We start from the raw sequence: 17,668 nt of genomic DNA, 5'->3' as shown, positions 1-17,668 counted from the left end.
AGGAAGTGCGGGTCAAGGCTCTGTTGAAGTCCTTAAGGAGGGAAACAGCAGATGGTGATGCCAATTAAAAAAGACACAAGGGGAGTTGTAAAGAGGGTGAGAATAAAAGGAACACCAAGATACAAGTGTTCACTTAGAAATGAAACTTAGAAAGATGCAGAGCAGGGAAAACCACCCGTGGGGCTATCATCTTTGCCTCAGAGAAGAGGCATCACTGCGTCTTACCAGCTTCCCAGGCCTGGAGTCCGCCTGGGCCTCTGTCAGCGGCACAGCTTGGTCCTGCTCCTCTGAGGGTCACATGGCCCGGGCAGGTGTTAGTCGATGCCACAGCGGGATCTGAAAGATCACGCAGCACTCTTTGGGCTTTGTTTCCATAACTCCTATATATATTTTATGCTCACCTGAGGACGTTTTTTCATTGCTTTTTAGAGAGAAAGGAAGGGAGAGAGAGAAACATCGACTGGTTGTTTCTCCGGACCAGGGATCAAATCTGCAACCCAGGCATGTGCCCTGACCAGGAATCAAACCCACAACCTTCCAGTTACAGGATCATGTTCCAACCAACTGAGCCACACCAGCCAGGGCTGTTTCCATATTTAAAAACTATTTTGTTTTATTTTAATATTTTATTTATTTATTTTTAGAGAGAAGGGAGGGAGGGAGAGAAATATTGACCAGGTTGCCTCCCACACACCCTGACGGGGGGTCGAACTAGCAACATTTCAGTTCACAGGCCAGCACTGGAGCCACTGAGCCACACAAGCCAGGGCTTAAAACAACTTTTAAGAATCTCACCTTTGCCACACATGGCTGTTAAAAGGTAAACCAGGCACATTGAAACTGTCAAGAGTTTGTTAGAGCAAACATCAGTTCGAATCCGGCAGCACCAAATGGAAGGTTGTCAGGAGTGCTCCAGTGGCAGGAGCCGGGGAAGATGTAGTGAAGGCGTGGAAGCAAATCAAGGAAACTGTTTGATTAGCTGTAGCTTGAGCAGTCATGTTACTTGGGAAAGGCTCATTGGCTGTTCGTGATTGGCTGTTCATCAGTTTTATTTTCTCAGATTTGAGTGCATTGATTTGCACTCGAATCCACTGGCTTGGACTTTGGTTTGCTTGCCTAGGCTGCCGTGGTATTGAGCTCCATGTTTAAATACTTTAACATAGCCCGGCATGAAGCGGATTTCTCCTGACCGCTCTGAGCTTCCGTTTTCTCATCTGTAAAATGGTCATAAGGATAATGAGGTCATTAAGAAGGTGGTTGCCAGATGCACATGAAACTTCTGCCTTTCACCTTCTCCACCCTCCCACCTTGGTGTGCTTCTGCATCCGCTTACTTAGTATTGGCGTGCGACTCTGGGCAAGTTACTCAGTCTCTCTGACCCTGTTTCCTCACTCATGAAATGGCTATAATAGAAGGGGTGGTACTGAGGATTCCACCAGAGCGGTAGAAAACTAGGGCAGTGTTTCCCCTTGAAGTTTCAGTGGCAGAGCTGGCGGTGATGGGGAATTATTGTGTAGCTCTGAGCTAGGGCTTCCTCCTTTCTTTTCCTAATCTGTGAAATTAGAGCTGGAGAGGTCACTGTTCAAGGTCTAGTATCAGCTCCGAATTCTGTGATGTCTCCCTTCCCCACCTTTAGCTGGTCACAGGGGCCTGGGAGTGTGGAGTGTTTGTGGCCCCTAGACCCTGGGACGGGGCCTGCCTTTTGAGCATCTGCCTATTCCTGTCTCTCTTTGCAAATCCTGAGAGATTCTGCCCTTCCACTGCTCAGAGCGTCTCCCAAACCCTTCCTAGGGCCTTGCTAACAAGACGAAGTTCATTAACAGCCAACTATGAGCAGCTTGCTGTCCTGCCTTAGCTTTAGAGGAGTTCTCCTTTAGCTGGGGTTCTCCAGACAAATATAATGGGCTACTGTGACCCCCCCTTCAGTAGCCTCTGCCCACACAGCCTCCCCCATTGCCTGCCTCCAAATGGCAGGAGGAGAATGGGTAGGCGAGGTGTGGGTGGGGGTGCAGAGGGAAGGACAGCGGGAAGGCTTGCTGGGCACTGACTAGAAAGGTAGACACATGCCCAGACACAGGGGCATCTTGGGCCCCATTGCCACCTTCCTGTGCCAGACCTGCTTTCCAGTGCGTGTGTGCGTGCACGTGTGTCGTGTTCCTGCTGCTGTGAGGCCCAGTCCCTGGCTCTGGGGTGGCAGGGTATTGGGGCTTTTTTGGTGTGTGTGTGGAGGGGAACAGAAATAGTTTCCATATACTCCAGATGGAAAGAAATGTCTTTGTGCCATGCTTGGGGCTGCTCAGAGAAGAGGCAGGACTTTGGTGACTGAGATATTGGGGCTCTGGGCAGATACTCACAAGCTAGCAAGCTTGGTGTCCCCTTGCCCTAGCCACTCCTTTCCTGTGGCCTCCCCCCTGACCTGTCTGCTGTAAGGTCTCTCTTAACAGGCAATCCCTTTTTCTGCCCACTAGGGGGCAGCAGGGACCCAACATATGTGCCACCTTGGCCGGTTTTCAATTTTGGTCACCAGCTCTGCATTTTCTGATACCAACCCTTCCCCCACCTCTGCTTTTTTACATGTTTGGGGCTTAGGAACACAAGCATCTGGCGTTTCCAGCTGCCATCTCACATCCAGGGCTCATCCTTTTATCCTGGTTCCTGATGTCCTGGGCTTAGAGCTAAGCTCAGGACAGCCTGGCACCCTCTCCACAGCAGGCATCCCCTCCGCTCTGCTGCCCCTGAAATGCCTGTCCAGTCACGAGCTCCCTGTGCCTAGGGTGGCACTGGTTCCTTCCCAGGTCAGCCCTCCTAGGAGGGTGGGGTGAATCTTCATGTGTTACACAGGAAGGCTTTCTCTGTCTTCCTCAGGTGTGAATGAGGGTCAGGCTCTGCCCATGGCCAAGTGCACACCCTGGCTTGTGCATGGCCTGGGGAGTGGCTATAATGACCAGAAACAAATGCTCCCAAGATGGGTAGACCAGCTGCTGCTGGCCGCCAGTTCATGGGCTGGCAGAGTTTCTCATGGTGAAATAGTGAAGGACGGCAGTGGACTGTCAGAAAATCCCCTTCCATGGTTCACATCTTCATTCTCTTTGAAATGATACTATAGACAGAGTAGTTAGTGTTTTTTGTTTGTTTGTATTTTGGTGCCCTTGCGTTGCAAAATAAAATGACACTTTTATGGCATCTTCCAAATTTGGGGGAAATAGGAAGGGTGTGTAGAAGCCTGGGGACCCAGCGGAGGCTGACCTGAAAGGTTAGAAAGGAGCTGTGATAAGGGTGAGAGGCAGAGGCCGGGGACAGATGGGGAGGGCAGGTGTCCTGGCTGGGCCTCAGGGACAACGTTCTTTCTTCAGAACTAGGTGTGGCCATGTTGCTGGTGGAGTCCACTAGCCTGGACCCCCTCATTCTGGTGGCCAAGAGCTGTTCCTCCCAGAGAAAGACAAGCTGAGGACTGGGCCAGAGCAGTGACCAGAATCTGGGGACTGGGGTGGGGGTGTCTGAGACTGCACAGGCCCCAGCACGGAGTGTAGCCATGAGCAGGTGGATGACTAAAGGAGGGAGGGAGGAATGGCGTGGAAGGCAGAGAGGAGCAGCCAAGGAGGCCGTCGCTCAGGTGTACTGACCCAGCCCAGTCTTAGGGGAGGAGAGGCCAGTGAGTCTCCGCACCACCTAAGTTTCCAGCAAGAAAAGAGAAAGAGAGCAGGAGAGAGGGGCTCACGGACGGGGTCCCCCCACCCTGCCAGGTGGGAGGCTGCCTCGCTCAAAACAGAGATGCTGCCCCAAAAGGGGAGTGAAGAGCCTGAGGGGGGGCAGGGGCTGATGAAAAGGGCCAGCAGCCTTGGGGTGGAGGGTGAGGGTGTCCCCCCACCGCAAGCTCTGCCCCATTGGTTGTGACCCTGCAGGTCACTCCACCTCTGTGAGCCTTGGGAGCACGTGTGAAGTGGCAGAGAGTACCAGAGGGGGCTGCTCTCTGCCCATTACTCCTTTCCTCATTCTCACCTGCCCTGCCCAGTTCTGCCCCTGGAGGTAGCCACTCCAGCTCACACTCCTCCCAGCAAGCAGCCAGAGGAGCTTCACAAACATGAATCACTCACCCGCCAAAACCCCTGGGTGCTGCCCCCGAACTTTAATAGATCCAGAGCCCCTTGGGAGGTGTCCCTGCCTGCTCCTCCTCAGCAGGAGGTTAGCTCAAGGTCCTCTCTGCTCAGAGCCTCTTTGGGCTGCTCTTTCTCCCCCTTTGGGCCAAGTTCAAATGTCACCGCCTCAGGGCACTTGCCCTGCGGTATCACCACAAGCCCCATTCCTACAGGTCAAACGCCGTTCCATCAAATGGCATCTGACAAAGGTGACTCTCTCTTCTGGCCATCCCAGCTGGCTCTGCTCGATCACCCTGGAGCGTTTCCATGTGTAGGACAAGCAGCACTTCAGGGGGCTTCCAGGTTGATCAATCACACCAACCACATCCGCCTTGGCTTTGGCCACCAAGTGCTAGCACTCGGCCCTGCACTCAGGGTCTCATCATCCCCATTGCATTCAGGGATCCCCGTTCAATGGCTCTGAGGTGACAAGCAGGCCTCCTGTCTGCTCTTCAAGGAAATGTGCACACGCACTCACACACACCCAGGTTCTCCTGGAAGCAGGGTCATTATTTCACTTACAGCCAGTCCTCTGAGCACCTGCTGGGTTAGAGTGAGGGGCCGTCCCAGGAGAGGGAACGGAGTGGGCAGAGTGAGTTCTGTGTGCAGTGGTGCTGAGACCACAGCTCCACCCTCAGCCAGTCCTTACGCAGATCCTGCATGGTGAGCGGTTCTAGGAGCACCTGAAACTTAGGAAGCAAATGGTCTGTCCATCCGTCTACCCAGCACACATCCATGAAGTTCCTCTTGAACTTGGCACAGACCAAGGCATGAACTGAGCTAGAAGAGAAGAGGAGCCAGGGGAGGTCTTCCAATTCACCCTCCCCACCTTGCTGGGCCCTTGCTGACCCCTTCCCCCAACACACTAGGGAACATGCTGTGGTCAGGCCCCTGAGGCCAGGCCTGAGCTGGGGATATTGGGGACCTGCTGCCAGCCTGTGCTGGACAAACCTGGGGATCCCTGCGCTCTGCACCCTCTTGGGGGATAGAAGCAGAGGCAAGGGTCTGAGTGCAATTTACCCTTGCCCACTCCTCAACTTCTCATCTTCCCCGAGCCTAGGATCAAATACAATGGCAGGTCACCCCTCCTCCAGCCCTGTGACCTTCCTCTGGGACCTGCTGAATTCTCATAGCACCAATGGGGAAAGTGAGGGCTAGAAAGAATGGGAACTGTGCAAGTCACACATCTGGGGACCCCTAGGACAGTGCTCTTTCCTTCGCTCCCCACAGCTGTCTCACACTGGTCGGGGGCAGCCGAACTATTTTCAAGCACAGATCTCTCCTGTAGAAAGCGGCCCGCCCTGCACTGGCCCGCTGTCTGTGTGCGCCTGCACGTGTGTGCATGTGTGTGCCAACTCCTACCATCTGCTCATCCTCTGCTACCGGTGTGGCCTTTGAGACCGCCTGCCGGGGACACGGGCAGGACCGGTGCTGTTTTTGCAGCAACATCCCCATCCACAATTGGGGGGTCCTTAGAAATCCGTGGACTGACCCCTGGGGCAGCCTGGCCTGTGCAGACCCCTGAGAATCAGGATCTCAGGGTGGAGGGCTGCTGGGTGGAACATGCCCTGGCAAACCTGCAAACAAGCTGGCGCCCTTTTGATTGTGGCCTTTGCCAACTCTTAGACATGTCCTTAGGCATGTCGGCTGCTGGGGGTGGCCACTGAGCACCTCTTAATGGAAGAGGGGGTGCCACAGAGTGTGGGGGTGACTTTCCTCACAAGTCCCCCCAGACGCCATGGATGAGTGTAAACATGACTGAGACATGATGTGATCTGCTTCGGGAGAAGTGACCATTTTCCCAGAGGAAAAAGGCTGTGAGCAGTGGTTAGTTTCTCAGGGGAAAAGGGCGTTGAGCTCCCTCCTCTAGAGGCTTTTATTGGGTTGTAATATATGGGAATACAGGGAGGCCAGGATCAAACAATAGATAACATTTCAAAGAAATCCAAGGGCTTAGTTTGAGTCAGAGTCTGTCAGGAACAGAGTTTTAGAGTTTCCTGCTCAAACCCTTAACATATGAATGAAAGCACTCTTAGCAGAGCAGATTTCACAGGTTTATCAGCAAGTCCTTGTGATGCCAGATTTTTCCCCAGGACACGCTCTAGCAAGGCAAGGAGCTGCACCTCTCCCCAACAGGTATTCAGGCTTAAGGGGATTAGAGCCAGGAAGCACTTCTCCCAGAGAACATGGGGACTTGGGCTGTGTCAACACCTGGGGGGCGGGGCAAGAGTCCATTGCTCTTTGTTGCAGCCCCCCCCTCAAGTCCTTCCATGACGGCCTCCCAAGTGATCAAGTCTGGCTTAGGTTGCCCCCTGCTGTGAGGGGCCTTACCTGTCAATGACTTCTGACCAAGCTTTGGGGGCAGGGAGAGGAAACTGAGGCAGCGTTTCCTACCAGAGACAAGCTTTGTCTCCTGCAGCTGGCACTCCAAAGGTCGTCCCTCGCCCTTAGCCACAAGGGGACAAGATACAATTCCTAGAACCAGGCCGAGCGGTCCATAACAACAGAGGGAGAGGAGAAGGCAGATATTGGGTGAGGGGTTCTAAATGTAACCCGGGGGTTCCCAAAAAGGGTGAGAGGGGCCTGGCTCTGCCACTTACCAGCTCTGTGACCTTGGGCAAGTCACTTCATCTCTCTCAGCTGTTTCCTTGCCATCAAAATGGGGAGTGATGGTAGGAGAACTCTCCTCTCTGGGCTGCTGTGAGGGCAAAATAAGGTGCAGCACCTAGCCCAGGAGTGCTCAGCACCCAGTAAGCCCAATAAATGCTCTGGTTCCTAGGTCAAGGCTGAGCTTCACACCAGCCATCTCATACTGACAGGGCTGCTACTGACAGCACCCCTATCTGAGGCTTAAGCTGGTTCTGTATTCTACCTAAGCAAGCTGGGTTAAGACCAAGCCCCAGGCACCTTCCCCAGGTGGGCCTCACTGCCCCCCTGGCCTGGGCCCAGGCCAACAGGTCCTGAATTTGCTGAGTGCCACCTGGGCATACTCTGCACTGAGGTGGACGTCACCAGCTCATTTCATAGATGCGTCCTGAGGCCCAGGGAGGTTGAACAGCCACCCCAGGTGACCAAGCTGGGAGGGCCCTGTGGTGTCTGACCACAGGGCCCGTTCCCTTGGAGAGCCCATGTCACAGGGGCCCTCACCTCTGGTCATCCACAGCGCAGCCAGTGGTGGGGGACGTGTGGGGGGCTGCAGGCGTGCACCCCTCTGGGCAGCCTGATAGGGTCTGTAGGGCACAGACCCCTGTTCGTGCGCATTGGTGCACACAGTCACACAGGCCGAGGAAGTATTCTCGGCCATTATGGCGATTGATCTGTTTGATCCTGTGTGCCGCTGGGCAGGCCCTGCTTACTCATGCTTTCTTAAAAACAGCCTCTGCTCTCACACGGCTTTAATAATTCAGCTAATTGTCTCCAAAGCCAACCTGAAAATGCCAGCTCAGGGCCTTCATCCCTCTCTGCTCCTCCTCTCGTCCTCTGTGCCAGTGGCCCTCACCCCTTTCTGCCTCAGACCGAGGCCTCCCTGACCACCTGCAACCACTTCTGGGCTTAGCCTGGAGGGTTCTGGTGTTTCCCACAACCGCTGGAGGAAGAGGGGGAGTAGGGCTGGGAACGACTGAGTTGCAGGGCTGATGGGAGGGAAGGCAGGGCGGGGAGGTCTGGCCGCTACTCCCCAGCCAGCCCTGCAGTGCTGAAGAATGGGGAGGGGAAGGTGAGGACATGGGGCACCCTGCGGTCTTCTGTCCTGGGCCTCTTGCCTGTTGGTGTTCCCTGGCACCCTCTGCGGACCATCTTCGTATGGGGGTGGTCTGGGGGACTGCCCAGACAGAGGCTACTGGGAGCACTATTGTGAGGCCCACTCAGAGTGACCAGGGTATAGGGAAAAATGACCTGAGCCCCCAGGTGGAGCCTGCCCTGTGAAGACCTCACGGCCACGTAGGCCAGGCTGATGGAAGTGGGCACCAAGCCGCAAGGAGGGAACCAGTGTGTGATGGCTCATCTCTGCAAAGGGACCACTGGGCCAGGACTCCAGGGCTATGGCCCTCAATCTTTGTGAGATTGCCAGGCTGTCGCTGGTCCCATGGAAATTTCAGAACTTTCTGCCCTCCAGCCCCAGGCCAGGCTGAGAGCATCCAGTGGTACATTTACTGAACAAGTAGTGGATTTTGACAGCCAGGTGCTGCCCTAGGCCCTGGACAGCTAAAACCCCGTGTAGAGTATGCTGGCTATAAAATAAGTTATATATATATATATATATATATATATATATATATATATATATTAGAAAGGGCTGTAGAAATTACATATGGAGGGAAGTGGGGGACACTCAGGGAAGGGTTTGGAGGGAACGTGACATTTGAGTGAAGACCTGAGTGGAGTGGGGAAGAGCCAAAGGGAATGCTTTCCAGGCAGTGGGGTGGGTAAGCAGGCGTGTCTAAGGGGTGGGAGGTGGCCCATGTGGGGACACTGAGAGGTCATGGCATGGGAAAAGATGGAGAAGGGGCTGGGGGCCACTGTGGGGGCCTCAGCAGCTCAGGGCGGAACCCAGGAGTTTGCATGGAGCCGGGCCGGAGGCAGCCTACTGCCCAAGTCCACCTTCCTGTGGCTGCTGGTGGAGAGTAAGCGTCGGGGGCCAGGAAGGCAGTGGGCTCCTGAGGTCGCCACAGGCTGGGGCAGGGAGTAAGAAGCAGGAGGGTTCAGGGCCTTTTGAAAGTGGAGCTGAAGGGGTTTGCTAGTGGGCGGAATGTAGGGTGTAGAGAAAGAGAGAAGCAGAGGATAATGGCGGGTCAGGGTTTTGTCCTGAGCGCCTGGCGGTCTGGGCGGTTCTTCACCACAGGAGGGAGCACGAGGAGCAGTCCCAGAAGCGGAGGAGGGAGCTCGGCTGTGGTAGGTGAGGTTGGACACATCAGATGACAACCCAGCAGAGTATGAAGCAGGCGGTTGGCAGCTGGGACACGAGAGAGGCTGGACTGGAGACGTAAAATTGGGAATCATTAGCACATAGACAGGATTTAAAGCCAAAGGACTGGACGGCAGTGGTCCAGGGCCGAGCCAGGCATGCACACCTACTTTTAAAGGTCTCTGGCTCTTGCGCCCACACCCTGAGCTTGGCACACAGGCTGTATGACACACAGGCTTCGTGGGTGGCTTCTAGCAGCCCAGTGTCAAGCCACAGAAAGAAGCCATTCGGGGAGAGTGGGGAGAGTAAGGCTGATAGGCAATGTGGCAGTGTGAGAAGAGTTTCTAGTCATTTTTGTCCCCTTGTCTTCCTGTGCTTTGGTTTAAGGTACAACAAATCTCTCTGCCCGAGCAACTTCAATCCAGGGCCTTAAAACAGCACCTTAGCAGTCAGGTGGAGAGGGGGGGAGTGTGGACAGGACACCAGGGGGGTCCAGCAAGCATCTCCTTCACAAGTTTTAGTGCATACTTTCTGAGAGAGGAGGGGCTTAGCGGGATTGAACTCTGGCTGGTACTTGACAAGTGTAGCAGATTGCTTGTGTTAGGGGTCTGTGCGTGTTAGGAGATTGCATGTGTGAGGAGATTGCATGTGTGAGGAGATTGCATGTGTGAGGAGATTGCATGTGTGAATAAATTGCATCTATCAGGAGTTTAGATGTGTGAGATTATACATGTTAAGAGACTGCATGAGTTAGGAGACTACATGTGTTAGGAGATTACAAATATGAGATTCCATGCATGTGGAGATGACATGTGTGAGGAGACTGCATGTGGCAGGAGATGACATATGTTAGGTGATGGCATGTGTTAAGAGATTTCCTGTGTGAGATTATATGCATGAAGAGATCACTTGCTGAGGTTACATGTGTGAGGAGACTACATTTGTTCTGAGACTGCACATAGTAAGAGAATGTGTGTGTTAGGAGACCACATGGGTTAGGATACTGGGCCAAGGCCATGCCGTACAGATTCACTTCTGGTTCTCCTATGGACAACAGGAAAAAAAAACAAAAAGCATGAAGAAGGGGTGCCCTGAGTGTGCCGTGCGTCTTGATGTGCCCCAAGAGACAGCAGCACGATCTCCCAGGGAGGCAGCTGCGGTGCAGCTGGGTCCAGGGGTTTTCCCCTCGGGACTGAGGGGAACAGGGAGCAGGAGGGAGGCACAGGAGGAGCCACAGGTGAGGGGCGGGCTGCCCCACTGCCCGTTGTGCACCGAGGTGCCCACTGCAGACCAGAGCTGACAGGGGAAGGGGAGCTGAGAGGCATGCAGTGCCCTGGGTGACTGGCTGTGCCCAGGATGCACAGGGCACCCTGTCCTCTCAGAAGGAGAGCCACGGGCACCCCACACGCCATCCCCCGCACCCGCCTCGCCTTCTCCAGGAGGGCAGATCCCCATGCACTTTCCATGCAGATGTGAACACAGGCTTGAGAGCCTCCCAACATTTGAGGGGGCAACACCAAGGAGTGACATTAAGCTCAATGAAATGAAGGAGTAACAGCAAATCAACAGAGTTACTAAGGCAAGCAGAAGAAAAAGCATAGACTACAATACATATAGCTGATATTCTGAGACCCAAGAGGATATTATATGCATACAAAGAATCAACAGCCTTGGAAGTGAGGGCATAATTGCTGAAATGTGGAAAATTTCATTGCTGGTGTGAACAGCAGAACAATCACCCTAAAAAAATAAATTAATGAACTTGACTCTAGCCTGGAATATCCATCAAGTTACCTAAATGAAAAAACAGAGAGATGAAAACGTAAAAATCAATTAAGAGTCATGGAGGAGAGTTTCAACTTCGATCTAAAAGCAGTTGCAGAAAGCAGGTGTCGAGAGAACGTGGGAAACAGTCATTAATAGGAAAAGTGTGTCATTTCATTCAGTCTTTCCAGCAATGCAGCAAGGAAGCCACGCTTGATACCTGAGAAACTGGGGAGAAGTGGATGGGACTGCTCCAGGGCCCGTGGCCAGGAGGAAGGCCTGCTCCCGGGTCTGCTTGACTCCAAGCTGGGGTCACAGTAACTAAGACAACTGGACCGCCCCTGAGAGATCCCAAGGCAGAACAATGTCCCACCAAGCACGAGCTGAGGGATGTTAATATGTATTACGGGAAAAGGGACTCTGTGGTCAAATACCTTTGACACGTGCTAGGCAGATGAGGGTCAGCGAATTCGTGCCCTCTGCACGTTTTGAAGATGAGGCGGTTGGTCGGGGTCTGCTGGCTTTGCAATGAGTCACATCTGGGTCCTCAACCCATCTCTGCCTTTTTTGCTTTTTGTGGTGTTTGGGAAGACTTTTTGCCCCTCTGGGTCTTGTTCTCATCTGTTCAATGGGAATCATAATTGCATCCCCGGCTATCTTCCAGGTTTCAAGGGCCCAAGGAAATGACAGACATGAAACTGCTCCGTAGCATGCAAGAGTGTGCAAACACGAACATCCTTCTTGTGTGGGTTCTGTCACTAGGTCTCTGTGTATTTGCTGCTTCAGGCTTTGGTGGGCAGCCAGCCACATGGACTCAACTTTCCATACGTGACTTAGAAATGGGGCCTGCAGAGTCTGTTCTTTTAGCGAGTATGCGAATAATGAGAAGAGACAAGAATGCTCGGGCAGTGCTGCGTCGCAGTCCTCACGCCCTTGGACTCTTGGGTGCGGCCTGGGATAGCCAGAGGCCCGGTGTTCCTGCTACTGGGCTGAGCAGTGGGTCTGTGGGTGTTCCTCCTGCCCCTTCAAGCCATTGCCGGGCTTCAGATGTTCAAGTCAGGTAAGGAGTGGGCCAAGGCATGAGTCTTGGCCAAGGAATTGAGAGTTGGGCTCTCGTCCCCACTGTGCCACTGTGTGCCCCTGCCTGGCTCTATCCCCTATCCCTTCACACTCAGCTCTCTATGGTCCATTTTCCTGGTTTACACTACCTCCCACCCCCCTGGGCTCACACCATGTCACTCTTTGCTGTCCTGGAGCTACATGGGCTGGTCACGGGGCTTGGAAATGCCCAGGCTTTCTCTGTGCCTTGAGTCTGGAATGGGAGCCCCTCGGCCGTGTTTCTCCTTTTCTAGTCTCACTCTGCTCTATCACGGCCCATCCACTGTCTGTCTCTCTCCAGAAGGCAAGCTTCTTGAGGCCAGCGCCACGTCTGCCCTATTAGTGCCGTGTCTGCCAGGCTCTGAGCAGACACTCAGCAGAATGTGTGTCAGCTGAGTAAATGCATGAATGACCCTAAGCCTCTTCTAACTCTGAACTTAAATCTCTCCTGATTGAAGGGAGATTCAAAAACCATGTTTCCTCCCCCGGACCCACCCCTTCTCTGTGACTGCCTCACAAGTACCCGCCCAGGGCAAACCTAGCCGTCTGGGAATAAGGGTGCTGGGTGTTTCCAAGGAGCTCAGACTAAAGTCCCAGTGCAGGGACTGGGACTTCTGGAAAGTGGCAGGTGGGGCAAGTCCTCCACCCTCTGTTCTTTGCAGTTGTGAATGCGGGTGTTAATAGGAGTGCTGTGGGGATTAAATGATATTATGCATGTGAGTGCTTAAGAGAGTGGCTGGCATGTAGTTAACTCTCAATAAATGAAGTTGCTATTATTACTATTACTAGCCAGTCCCCTTGCTTCACTGAGCTCAGGGAGAAGTATGGACTGGCTGAGACCCCCAGCCCGTGGGCAACAAAGATGGGACGCAGATCCAGGACTTCCAGCTTCCAAGCCAGGGCTCTGCTCCTCCTCCTCTGTTTTCCACCTCAGACCCCAAAGCTCTGATTCCCGAGTCACTCGTCTGCATTAGCTGACACAGGGCATCTGTAATACACACCGCCCCACAAGCTGCCAGAGGCCACCGCAGCGGCTGAGATACACTGGCACCAACCATCCAGGATGGAAATTCCCCAAGACTCCCTGGGGCCCTCAGCTCGAGCTCAAACACAGACAACTTTGCAGATCAGCCACAAGAAAGGGGCTTGCGAGCACTTAGCATCGGTGTCATAAAACACGAGGATTGATGGCCCCGGGAGACCGGAGTGACTGCCAGGAGAACCAGCAAACTCTGAGTAGCCAACGATGTTTCCTACGCGTTCATGCCCCGGCCCCCGCCTGGATTCAGCCGGGCGTTAAAATAACAGGACACAGTTAACATGTGCTCGGAGCCCCCCGCGTACAGAGGACTCCCACAGGAGTGGGTGCTCCCGATTCTCACACCGCCACCAGGAGGGGGCAGGCCAGAGGGGAAGGAATGTTTCCTCCATTTTTGACATGAGGACACCGAGGCTGAAGGAGATGAAAAGAAAAGTAGCTTAGGTCACCTAGCCCCGCTCTCCTGACTCGCCATTACCCAGTCCTCTTGGAAACACAGGGAGGCGGGAAAGCCAAGCTCTGCCAAGAAACAAATTCACCCTGAGGAACTCACAAACCAACACGGTGGGCATTATGTCCACCGTGGGTCTGAACTGAAGTCGCAGACTCTAAGGGTCAGAAGTAAAGTTGCTGGGAAGAGCCATAGCTCGCCTTACCCGGTCCTGTCGTCTGGGGCCGGTGGGTTCCCCGGACTGGAGCTGAATGGACGCAAGAAGAGGCCTAGGAAGAGATGAAGAGCGTTGCACACGAGAGAGGGACTGGGAATACGGCATCGCAGGAGAGCAGGGAGCAGAATGAGGGGCCCTGAGGACAAGGGGCCCTTAAGTGTCCCCTTTGTATCACCTGTTCAATATTCCTAGACTCTTGTAACCCCTGGAACAACAGGTGGGGATTTACCCTTGCCCTGTGTGGGGCAGAGGCACAAAGACACCCTTTCCCCCTGACCCAGGGGCAGTCAGACAAGGGCTGGGCAGCCCACAGAGATGCTCCCGTAAGTAGGCGGTGAGGGGTCTGCCGCCACAGAGACACCTGGACACGTGCCCACAGGGCCACTAGCTCAGTCCTTCCACAGCTGCCAAGTCCTCCCAGACGGTGGGAACCCTGCGAACCAGAACTGTTCAATGAAGGGGCATGAAGTGGCTTATGTTCCAGAGACCGCTGGCCTTGACTCCGGCCCATGATTTCTGCGACAGTGGACGACTTATTTCCAGAAGCTGCCTCTGACACAGGAGACGCTTCTCTTTAGTATTTCTCAAGGAATGTGCCTGCTGAGGAGAAATACTCTAAGTTTTTGCTTACCTTGGAGTTCCTAATTTACCTTCCAGAACCAGGAGCACCTGGGAAGCGACACGAGGCAGTCTAGTTCTCATTACCTTGTGGCCACACAGAGCCCGCCCACACGCCGTCTGCTCTGGCCCAACCGTCAGATGAAATGTGGGAGGTTTATGGCACGAGTAGTGGAGAAAGCTCCTTTCCTTTAGCTTCAACCATAGGAAAGGTCCCACACAGGAAGTCCAGCCGGAGGGTGGCTCCCGGGGCCGTCTCCTCAGACCCAGCAGGACCGTTAAGGACCTAGGTTTTTCTATCTGCACCACCAGCATTGACCTCGCTCACAGCCTGCTCCCCTCACGATGGCAAGAGAGGTGCCCAGTTCCAGACATTAACACCTCTACACGACAGTGTCCTAGGAAAGAAAGAGGTCCCTCAGGTGTATTTTGGGGTGTTTTCTTTCATCAGCTTGTCTGATTCGTGTAGGTCACTATTGGACACGTAGCTCAATGCCACCAAGTGATGCCATTTTACAAGGAGGAAAGGAAGGCTTGGAGAGGTTAGGGTTGGAACGAGGGACGCGGCCTGGTTCTCCTGGACAGCAATCCCGTGGTCTTGCGGGTGGCACCAGGACAGCCTCTGCTGGAATAATTGGGAAGAAGGAATCATCAGACATCCCCATTAATTAGTTTGTAAATATTTATACAAGGCAGGTAATATGCGTACCTTTGGGAAGCTAACAATCTAGTGGAAGCACAGAAACAAATAAATTAACACACAAATACCTAAGTTCACATTGTGAAACTGCCCAGAAAGGGCTGGGGCCACGGTAGAGACTAACGAGAGGGAAGAGGTCCGGGGCGGCACCTCCGCAAAGGAAGAATTAGCTGAGACCCAAAGGACAAGCAGGCGTTAATTAGCTGGGTGGAGGAAGAGGAGATGGAGGAGGGGGGGAACGGGAGGAGGGGGGGGGAGGGGAGGGGGAGGGGGAGGGGGAGGAAGAGCAGGTTCAGGGAAGAGCGTGCACAGAGATCTGGGAGCAGAGTCCTGGGCTCACTCAGGCAGCTGCACGTGGCTGGGTTCTCATGAACAGGGGAGAGTAGGAGGGGCCCACCCTCGTGGGTCTAGAAGGGTAGGGTGTCGTGGAATTAAAATCATAGGCTCTGAAACTGGATGTTTTGGATTAAAATTCTGACTCTGTGGTTTAACAGCTGTGTGCCCTTAAGCAAACAGTTAACCACTCTGTGCTTTCATTTCTTCCTCTTATCAAGTCTGCACCTTCTCTGGAGCTGTGAGAAATGAAGGAGACGAGTTGTGTTGAAATGTCTCATGCTTAGTACTTGGTAGATGTCAGCTGCTCACGTGGAAATCCTTGGAAAGGATTTGACTCCTTGTTTTGTGAGTAATGGAGAAGGCAAGGGACAGCAACCCAACTCACACTGTCTTGACCAACAATAGGGGGGATTTATTGGCTCATAAAACTGAAAAATACAGGTTTAGATGTGTCATCAGGTACTGCTGGGTCCAGGCATATAGCACTCTCTTTCCACTGTTTGCTCTGCTTCCCAGGGAGGTGAGTACATTCCCAGGCTCTCTGTCCCCACAAGGTGGCAGGGAGTCCAGTTAGCCACCACAGTGAAGGAGATAACCTCTCTCCGCCTTGTCCCAGGGCCCGTCTCGTGGAGTCTCTCCTTGTCCTAGTGCCCTTCTGTGGCCCAGCCCTGAGCTGGTCACCAGGAGGAGGAGGGGCGTGGAGTGTGGAGAGAAGAACTGATGCTAAGCAGGCAGCTGTATCCCCAAATGTTGGAGATCAGTGGCCTGAGGCTGGCAGGGGTTCTAAAAGGAAATTGAGTTGCTTTTACCAAATCGACGAAAGGCATGCTGAGCAGGCAGGCACAGACAGTGTTCAGTGGGAGAGACACTGGAGATTTTCTTTACCCTGCGAAAGACAAGGTCTGACATTCCCCTTGGGATGACCACTGTGGCTGCTGAATGGACGAGATGGGAGGAGGGCAGAGCAGAGGTGGGAGAGGCAGTCTGGGAGGGAGGGGTGATGGCCAGGCTGCTGGCAGTGGGGCAGAGAAGGATGAGAAAGAGGCGCAGAGCCAGGGCTTGGTGACACACTGGGCTGGAGTGGGGTCAGCCGAGTTCTAGGCCGAGAGCCAGGATCTGGCCCACCCATGTGGGACAGGGGTCTTCCGGAGGGCAGATTGAGGGGGTTCGATTTGGGAGGAAGTCAGAATTCAGCTTTAGATCTGAGCATTTGAGCCACCTTGGGGTGTCCATTGGTAGGAATTCAGTAGGCACGTCTTCGGGGCTTTCTTGTCTGGTTCTTGTTGCCTGTGAGAAGGGTAAATAATTCGAATGATGCTTTCTCTGCCCAGTAGAATACACTGAAAAAAGGGAGGCCTTCGCCCTGGGAATAACTTACTGAGCTGTTTGCAGGGAATGTCCCTGGAACAATACGGGCCTGGTCCAATCCCTCCCTTAAGAGTCAAAAAGTCCTTGGACAGCTAGGTGGCCAAGACCAGTAGGCTGGGGGCATGCACTGGGTGCTGGTCAAACTGTTGGACTCCAGCCTCCAGGAGCTGGCAGTGCGGCTGTGGTTAGACACGAGGAGCACGGTGACACAGAAGATGTCTGGGCAGACAGCCGGAACTCAGTGCAGCATGGCATGGCCACGCAGCAGAGGCCGCAAGGGCTCAGAGGAGGAGGGGGTTAATGCAGGGCTGGTGTAATCTGGTGTGGCTTCCCAGAGACAGAGCTGGAGTGGCATCATTGATGTGGCCGACAAAAGGAAGACCGTGACCTCGAGTGTGGGGTACAAGCCTAGGTGTGGGGTGTGTCCCACCCTGCCCTGAAGAAGCTGGGTCTCTAAGAACTTTCCAAATTAGGTCAGGACACAAGGGCCTCCCTGGACGTCCCAAATGTCCTGAGATCTTCAAGTGAGGGCTTGCCCCCAGCCTTCCCAATCACCTGAGAAGCAGCAAGCTGTGCCCTCCTCAGGGCCCCTCATCTCTCCCTGCATCTGTGGCAGCCCTCAGCACCCTGAACTGCAGAGGTTTCTCTGTGCCCCTCACCTTAGCCCACCTCCTCTCAAAGGCAGGGAACTGGCAGGGAGCACTGTCAACACCGGCATACATGCTGCCACATGTTGGGGAGGGGCGAATCATGTCAGGCGAGTGGCCCTTAGCGGGGAGCTAGTGGTGGCTGGGCTGAGTGTGGGGTGCACGTATGAAGCTTGGGGGCTTGTCTGCCTTATTCCCTCTCCAGGTCCAGAGAAGAGCAGGTGTAGCGAGGCCATCAGCCCAGCCTCCATGGACCTGGGCTGGCCCCAGAGCTGGCGGATCCCAAGCTAGTGAGTGAGCAGGGAGTCAGCTTTCCATCCATTAGGCCCATGGCCCGGCTGCTGATGCTGAGCATTCTGCTCTAAGCCCTGCTGTCTACTTAGGCATCGTT

Source organism: Sturnira hondurensis, unplaced genomic scaffold (genome assembly GCF_014824575.4).
Source record: "Sturnira hondurensis isolate 20B ecotype Veracruz unplaced genomic scaffold, ASM1482457v3 Scaffold0009178, whole genome shotgun sequence".
NCBI lineage: Eukaryota > Metazoa > Chordata > Mammalia > Chiroptera > Phyllostomidae > Sturnira > Sturnira hondurensis.
This window is presented reverse-complemented; position numbering follows the sequence as displayed.